The following is a 9,149-nucleotide window of genomic DNA, read 5'->3' as shown; positions in this document are numbered from 1 at the left end:
TGCTTACCAGCATGTCATACTTTGGTTCGGCGGTATTGTGAGATGAAGCGTCCCGGACCGACATTACGCGTACGCTTACACGAGACTGGTTTCACCGTTACGAGCACGTGTGCTTAAAGGTGGCTGGCGGGTGTCTGTCTCTCTCACTTTAGCTGAATCAAGTGTGGCTACGCCCAGTCCTTGCGAAGGTTAAAACAGCACCAACTTGACGAACTATCGTTGTGGTTTTTATGCGTAGGTAAGAACGGTTCTTGCTTAAGCCCGTAGCAGCCACGTAAAATTTGCAACAACAAAGTAGAGGACGTCTAACTTGTTTTTGCAGGGCATGTTGTGATGTGATATGGTCAAGACGTGATGAGATATAAGTTGTTGTATGAGATGATCATGTTTTGTTGAAGTTATCGGCAACTGGCAGAAGCCCTATGGTTGTCTCTTTGTTGCATAAGATGCAAGTGCCAAATAATTGCTTTACTTTATCGCTATGTGATAGCAATAGTTGCAAGAGCAATAGTTGGCGAGACGACCATGTGACGACACATTGATATAGATCAAGATGATGAAGATCATGGTGTCGTGCCGGTAACGATATAGATCATGACAGTACTTTGGAGATGGAAATCAAAGGCGCAAGATGATCATGGCCATATCATGTCACATATTTTGATTGCATATGATGTTTATCTGTTATACATCTTATTATGTTCTGTTTGACGGTAGCATTTTAAGATGATCTCTCACTAATTATCAAGAAGTGTTCTCCCTGAGTATGCACCGTTGCGAAAGTTCTTCGTGCTGAGACACCACGTGATGATCGGGTGTGATACGCTCTACGTTCAAATACAACAGGTGCAAAACAGTTGCACACGCGGAATACTCAGGTTAAACTTGACGAGCCTAGCATATACAGATATGGCCTCGGAACACGGAGACCGAAAGGTCGAGCATGAATCATATAGTAGATATGATCAACATATTGATGTTCACCGTTGAAACTACTCCATCTCACGTGACGATCGGACATGGTGGAGTTGATATGGATCATGTAATCACTTAGAGGATTAGAGGGATGTCTATCTAAGTGGGAGTTCTTAAGTAATATGATTAATTGAACTTTAATTTATCATGAACTTAGTCCTGGTAGTATTTTGCAAATTATGTTTTAGATCAATAGCTTGCGTTGTTGCTTTCATATGTTTATTTTTATATGTTCCTAGAGAAAATTGTGTTGAAAGATGTTAGTAGCAATGATGCGGATTGGATCCGTGATCTGAGGTTTATCCTCATTGCTGCACAGAAGAATTATGTCCTTAATGCACCGCTAGGTGATAGACCTATTGCAGGAGCAGATGCAAACGTTATGAACGTTTGGCTAGCTCAATATGATGACTACTTGATAGTTTTGTGCACCATGCTTTATGGCTTAGAATCGGGACTTCAAAGACGTTCTGAACGTCATGGACCATATGAGATGTTCCAGGAGTTGAAGTTAATATTTCAAGCAAATACCCGAGTTGAGAGATATGAAGTCTCCAACAAGTTCTATAGCTAAAAGATGGAGGAGAATCGCTCAACTAGTGAGCACGTGCTCAGATTGTATGGGTACTACACTCGCTTGAATCAAGTGGGAGTTAATCTTCCAGATAAGATAGTGATTGACAGAATTCTCTAGTCATCATCACCAAGTTAGTAGAACTTTGTGATGAACTATAGTATGCAAGGGATGTCGAAAACGATTCCCGAGCTCTTCGTGATGCTGAAATCGACGAAGGTAGAAATCAAGAAAAGAGCATCAAGTGTTGATGATTGACAAGACCACTAGTTTCAAGAGAAGGGCAAAGGGAAAGAAAGGGAACTTCAAGCAGAATGGCAAGCAAGTTGTCACTCCCGCGAAGAAGCCCAAAGCTGGACCAAAGCCTGAAACTGAGTGATTATACTGCAAAGGAAATGGTCACTAGAAGCGGAAATGCCTTGAATATTTGGTGGATAAGAAGGATGGCAAAGTGAACAAGGGTATATTTGATATACATGTTATTGATGTGTACCTTACTAGTGTTTATAGTAACCCCTGAGTATTTGATACTTGTTCGGTTGCTAAGATTAGTAACTCGAAACAGGAGTTACAGAATAAACAGAAACTAGTTGAGGGTAAAGTGACGATGTGTGTTGGAAGTGGTTCCAAGATTGATATGATCATCATCGCACACTCCCTATACTTTCGGGATTAGTGTTGAACCTAAATAAATGTTATTTGGGTTTGCGTTGAGCATGAATATGATTTGATCATGTTTATTGCAATACGGTTATTCATGTAAGTTAGAGAATAATTATTGTTCCGTTTACATGAATAAAACCTTCTATGGTCATACACCCAATGAAAATGGTTTGTTGGATCTCGATCGTGTGATACACATATTCATAATATTGAAACCAAAAGATGTAAAGTTAATAATGATAGTGCAACTTATTTGTGGCACTGCCGTTTAGGTCATATTGGTGTAAAGCGCATGAAGAAACTCCATAAAAGATGGATTTTTGGAATCACTTGGTTATGAATCATTTGATGCTTGCGAACCATGCCTTTTGGGCAAGATGACTAAAAAACTCCGTTCTCCGGAACAATGGAACGAGCTACTGACTTATTGGAAATAATACATACCGATGTATGCGATCCAATGAGTGTTGATGCTCGTGGCAAGTATCATTATTTTCTGACCTTCACAAAATGATTTGAGCAGATATGGATATATCTACTTGATGAAACATAAGTCTGAAATAATTGAAAGGTTCAAAGAATTTCAGAGTGAAGTGGAAAAATCATCATAACAAGAAATAAAGTTTCTACGATCTGATCGCGGAGACGTTACGAGTTTGGTCTTCAATTAAAACAATGTGGAATAGTTTCACAGCTCACGCCGTCTGGAACACCACAACATTATGGTGTGTCCGAACATCATAACCGCATTGTATTGGATATGGTTCGATCTATGATATCTCTTATCGGTTTTACCACTATCGTTTTAGGGTTGTGCATTAGAGACAACTGCATTCACGTTTAAAAGGGCACCATCTAAATCCGTTGAGACGACACCGTATGAACTATGTTTTAGCAGTAAACCTAAGCTGTCGTTTCTTAAAGTTTGGAGTTATGATGCTTATATGAAAAAAGTTTTTTCAACCTGATAAGCTCGAACCCAAATCGGAGAAGTGCGTCTTCATAGAATACCCAAAGGAAACTATTGGGTACACCTTCTATCACAGATCCGAAGGCAAGTTATTCGTTGCTAAGATGGATCCTTTCTAGAGAAGGAGTTTATCTCGAATGAAGTGAGTGGGAGGAAAGTAGAACTTGATGAGGTAATTGTACCTTCTCCCTTATTGGAAAGTAGTTCATCACAGAAATCAGTTCCAGTGATTACTACACCAATTAGTGAGGAAGTTAATGATGATGATCATGAAACTTCAGATCAAGTTGCTGCCAAACCTCGTAGGTCTTCCAGAGTAAGATCCGCACCAGAGTGGTACGGTAATCATGTTCTGGAAGTCATGTTACTAGACCATGATGAACCTACGAACTATGAAGAAGCGATGGTGAGCCCTGATTCCACAAAATGGCTTGAGGCCATGAGATCTGAGATAAGATCCATGTATGAAAACAAAGTATGGACTTTGATTGACTTGCCCAATGATCGGCGAGACATTGAGATTAAATGGATCTTCAAGAGGAAGACGGACGCTGATAGTGTTACTATCTGCAAAGCTAGAATTGTCGCAAAAGGTTTTCGACAAGTTCAAGGTGTTGACTACGATGAGAGTTTTTCACTCGTATCTATGCTTAAGTCTGTCTGAATCATGTTAGCAATTGCCGCATTTTATGAAATCTGGCAAATGGATAAACAAAATTGCATTCCTTAATGGTTTTCTTAAAGAAGAGTTGTATATGATGCAACCAGAAGGTTTTGTCAATCCTAAAGGTGCTAACAAATTGTGCAAGCTCCAGCGATCCATCTATGGACTGGTGCAAGCATCTCGGAGTTGGAATATATGCTTTGATGAGTTGATCAAAGCATATGGTTTTATACAGACTTTTAAAGAAGCCTGTATTTACAAGAAAGTGAGTGGGAGCTCTATAGAATTTCTAATATTATATGTGGATGACATATTGTTAATTGGAAATGATATGGAAATTCTGTATAGCATGAAAGGATACTTGAATAAGAGTTTTTCAAAGCAAGACCTCGGTGAAACTGCTTAAACATTGAGCATCAAGATCTATATAGATAGATCAAGACGCTTGATAAGATTTTTCAGTGAGTACATACCTTGATAAATTTTTGAAATAGTTCAAAATGGAACAGTCAAAGAAGGAGTTCTTGCCTATGTTACAAGGTGTGATGTTGAGTAAGACCCAAGACCCAACCATTGCAGAAAATAGAAAGAGAATGAAAAGTCATTCCCTATGCCTTAGTCATAGGTTCTATAAAGTATGCTATGCTGTGAACCAGACCTATTGTATACCTTGCTCTGTGTTTGGCAAAGGAATACAATTTTGATCTAATAAGTAGATCACTGGACATGGGTCAAGAATATCCTTAGTGAGGACTAAGGAGATGTTTCTCGATTATGGAGGTGATAAAAGAGCCCGTCGTAAAAGTTACAACGATGCAAGCTTTTACACCAATCCAGATGACTCTAAGTCTCAATCTGGATACATATTGAAAGTGGGATCAATTAGCTAGAGTAGCTCCGTGCAGAGCATTGTGGATATAGAATATTTGCAAAATACATACGGCTCTGAATATGACAGACCCATTGACTAAGCTTCTCTCACGAGCAAAACATGATCATACCTTAGTACTCTTTTGGGTGTTAATCACATAGCGATGTGAACTAGATTATTGACTCTAGTAAACCCTTTGGGTGTTGATCACATGATGATGTGAACTATGGGTATTAATCACATGCAGATGTGAATATTGGTGTTAAATCACATAGCGATGTGAACTAGATTATTGACTCTAGTGCAAGTGGGAGACTGAAGGAAATATGCCCTAGAGGCAATAATAAAGTTATTATTTATTTCCTTATTTCATGATAAATGTTTATTATTCACGCTAGAATTGTATTAACCGGAAACATGATACATGTGTGAATACATAGACAAACATATAGTCACTAGTATGCCTCTACTTGACTAGCCCATTAATCAAAGATGGTTATGTTTCCTAACCATAGACATGTGTTGTCATTTTATTAATGCGATCACATCATTAGGAGAATAATGTGATTGACATGACCCATTCCGTTAGCCTAGCACTTGATCATTTAGTATGTTGCTATTGCTTTCTTCATGACTTATACATGTTCCTGTAACTATGAGATTATGCAACTCCCGTTTACCAGAGGAACACTTTGGGTGCTACCAAACGTCACAACGTAACTGGGTGATTATAAAGGAGTACTACAGGTGTCTCCAAAGGTACATGTTTGGTTGGCGTATTTCGAGATTAGGTTTTGTCACTCCGATTGTCGGAGAGGTATCTCTGGGCCCTCTCGGTAATGCACATCACTATAAGCCTTGCAAGCAATGTGACTAATGAGTTAGTTGTAGGATGATGCATTATGTAACAAGGAAAGAGACTTGCCGGTAACGAGATTGAACTAGGTATTGGATACCGACGATCGAATCTCGGGCAAGTAACATACCGATGACAAAGGGAACAACGTATGTTGTTATGCGGTTTGACCGATAAAGATCTTCGTAGAATATGTAGGAGCCAATATGGGTATCCAGGTTCCGCTATTGGTTATTGACCAAGAATAGTTCTAGGTCATGTCTACATAGTTCTCGAACCCGTAGGGTCCGCACGCTTAAGGTTTCGATGACAGTTATATTATGAGTTTATGAGTTTTGATGTACCGAAGGAGTTCGGAGTCCCGGATGAGATCGGGTACATGATGAGAAGTCTCGAAATGGTCGAGACGTAAAGATCGATATATTGGACGACTATATTTGGAGTTCGGAAAGGTTCCGAGTGATTCGGGTATTTTTGGGAGTACCGGAGAGTTACGGGAATTCGCCGGGGAGTATATGGGCCTTATTGGGCCATACGGGAATAGAGGAGAGAGGCCAAAAGGAAGGAGGCGCGCAGCCCCCCTCTGGTCCGAATTGGACAAGGGGTGCGGCCCCCCTTTCCTTCCTCCTCTCCCCCTCTTTCCCCCCTTCTCCTACTCCAACAAGGAAGGAGGGAGTCCTACTCCCGGTGGGAGTAGGACTCCCCCGCCCCTTCTAGGCCGGCCGTCCCCTCCCCCCTTGCTCCTTTATATACGGGGGCAGGGGGCACCTCTAGGCACAACACAAGTTGATCTACGGATCGTTCCTTAGCCGTGTGCGGTGCCCCCCTCCACCATATTCCACCTCGGTCATATCGTCGCGGAGTTTAGGCGAAGCCCTGCGCCGGTAGAGCATCATCATCGTCACTACACCGTCGTGCTGACGGAACTCATTCCCGACACTTTGCTGGATCGGAGTCCGGGTATCGTCATTGAGCTGAACGTGTGCTGAACTCGGAGGTGCCGTACATTCGGTACTTGGATCGGTCGGATCATGAAGACGTACGACTACATCAACCGCGTTGTCATAACGCTTCTGCTTACGGTCTACGAGGGTACGTGGACAACACTCTCCCCTCTCGTTGCTATGCCATCACCATGATCTTATGTGTACGTAGGATTTTTTTTGAAATTACTACGTTCCCGAACAGTCTCTGACGGGTCTCTAACCAGCCTATACTAAGCAGTTTAGGATAAATCAGTAGGTAACAATTGCAGGTAACAAGATCAAGCTATGCATCAGAATAGGTAAAGCAGTAGAAGCAGCAATTTCTAATGCAAGTATAAGAGAGAAGAGAATAGGCTATATTGGAATGCTCAAAGGGGGGGGTGCTTGCCTAGTTGCTCAGCGGCAAAGGGAGGGTCGTCAGTGGTGTCGTCGGTGACGTAGTCGATCACAGGGACAACATCGGTCTCGGGGTCTATCGGAGAGAAGAGGGGGAAGAAACAGATAAATACACAGTAATCATATGCAACATAGGGTATGCTATGCTAACGTGCAGTGCATGGTTGCCTAAAGATATGTCTAAGTCATTTAGTTACCTTAGGATTAAAGTTGGATTTAATAACTGATGTATAGGCTCTATTCATCTACCGGAAACGTGATAAAAGTTATGAATTCACCTCCATAGAGGGTTCCGACATGGAAACAGACGACACAATCAGATTTGTCTCGTCGTTCTGAGCAACTTTCATATATAAAGTTTTTAGATTCGAGCTACGGTTTATTTTCTATGATTTTCTAAAGATTTTAGACATTATCTGAAACTATTTAAATTAACAGAAATGGGAATTATGACATCAGCATGATGCAATGGTGACATCGGCAGGTTAACAGGTCGGCTGACCAGTCAAACCACACAGGTGGCGCCCACATGTCAGCCACTGTAATTAACAGAGTTTATATTAAACTAATCTGAGGTTAAATAGCTACTGGGCCCCACATGTCAGTCTCTAATTAGTAACTAATTAGGTTTTAATTATTAAAACATTTTAATTAATTAATATAGGCGGTGGGGCCCGCATGTCAGTGGCACTGGGCTGCCTGGCCAGCAGTTGACTGGGTCAACCCAGTCAACTGGGACCCGCGGGGCCCACTGGCAGTGGCTCTAGGGTGGCCCCAGGCCAGCCACGTCGGCACCGGCGCCGGAGTGACTCCGGCGACCAAAACAATGGCGGTGCCTCGCCGGAGTTGGTTGGAATCGCGCTAAGGGGCTCGGTTTCGGGTGTGCATGGGTGCGTTAGAACGGGCATCGAACGCCGCACTGATTCGTGGCCTCGGCCACAGCAGGGGAGGCCAGAAAAGACACCGACGACGAGATGGAGGGGCGGCCATTATGGGTGAGCTCAGGTTCATCGACAAAGGGCATGGGGAGGCTCGTGCGCATGCTGGTTGGGCTCCTGGGAGCACCAGGAACTCGACCGTGGGCTTGCGCGAGCGTGACGGCGGTTGTGGCCACGGCGGCGAGGTACACAGTGGCGACCAGAGCTCGTGCACGACGACGAGCTAGCTACAACGCGGGGTAGAGGAGCTAGAGGGCAGAGGAGGGAGGCAGCTCACCTAGCGGCATGAACGGTGGCCTTTGGTGGTTTAGTAGCTGTAGAGGGCGGTGGTGCTCGTCGGAGAAGCGCCGGCGATCCAAGGAGAAAGAAGGGCTCGATCCATGGTTGTGGTGTCGTAGCGCTCGAGCTTGAGGTCGGGGAGGTTGCAGCGGAGCCCGATGGAGCTCGTGGACGTCCTGGCGAGGTGCGAGGAGCACTGTGGCTACGCGGTCGACGGTGGCGCGTCCATGGCTTCGCACGGGCGTCAGTGGGGAACGAGGGGAAGAGGAAGTGAGTGGGGGATGGATCTAGGAGGAGGACAAGCGAGTGGGGAGTGGGAGTGGCGATAGGTGAGGAGGGACTCGAGGCATCCGGGCGGCCTTATCCCCTCACGGCGGCACCGGCGAGGCGGTCGGGCGGGAACGGCGCCTGTAGGGGCCCGGGTCAGAGGAACGGGGAGGGCAGGTGTCCGGTGCGGGAGGCTGGATGGGCCGGCTCTGGTGGGCTAGGCCCAGGGGAGGCAGGGGGCACTCTCTCTCTCACCTCTTCTTTTTCTTTTAGGTATTCTTTTTTTTAATAAACAGAGATGGGTAAGAAAATATTGGGCATGCTATTTACTTAGGAAAAATATGGGAAGTGCCCCTTCTTTATTCCCTGGTGATCTTAGACAGTGCCACAAATATTTTGGAGACCAAAAGAATTTATTTGGTATTTTTCATAATTAGGATAGCATTTAAAAATGCTGAATTGGTGTTGTTATAATTGCTAATGCTCATGTTTGCACAAAAGTGATGTTGTGTTCCTTAACAAATAATTGTTACAGAATTTTTGACAAATGATGAACATTTTTCCAGCAACTTTTGATTAACTTCAAACTTCACTTGAATTTGAATTGACTGGAATTTCAAATGGGATATCGAACAAAGGTGATTAAGCACTATTTGGAAAAATGATTAGTTTAATCACAGAGGGTTACTGTAGCATGACACTGGGGGTGT

The sequence above is a fragment of the Triticum aestivum genome, chromosome 2B (assembly GCF_018294505.1).
Source record: "Triticum aestivum cultivar Chinese Spring chromosome 2B, IWGSC CS RefSeq v2.1, whole genome shotgun sequence".
NCBI classification, from domain to species: domain Eukaryota; kingdom Viridiplantae; phylum Streptophyta; class Magnoliopsida; order Poales; family Poaceae; genus Triticum; species Triticum aestivum.
The sequence above is the reverse complement of the archived record's forward strand: the minus strand, read 5'-3'. Positions refer to the sequence as shown.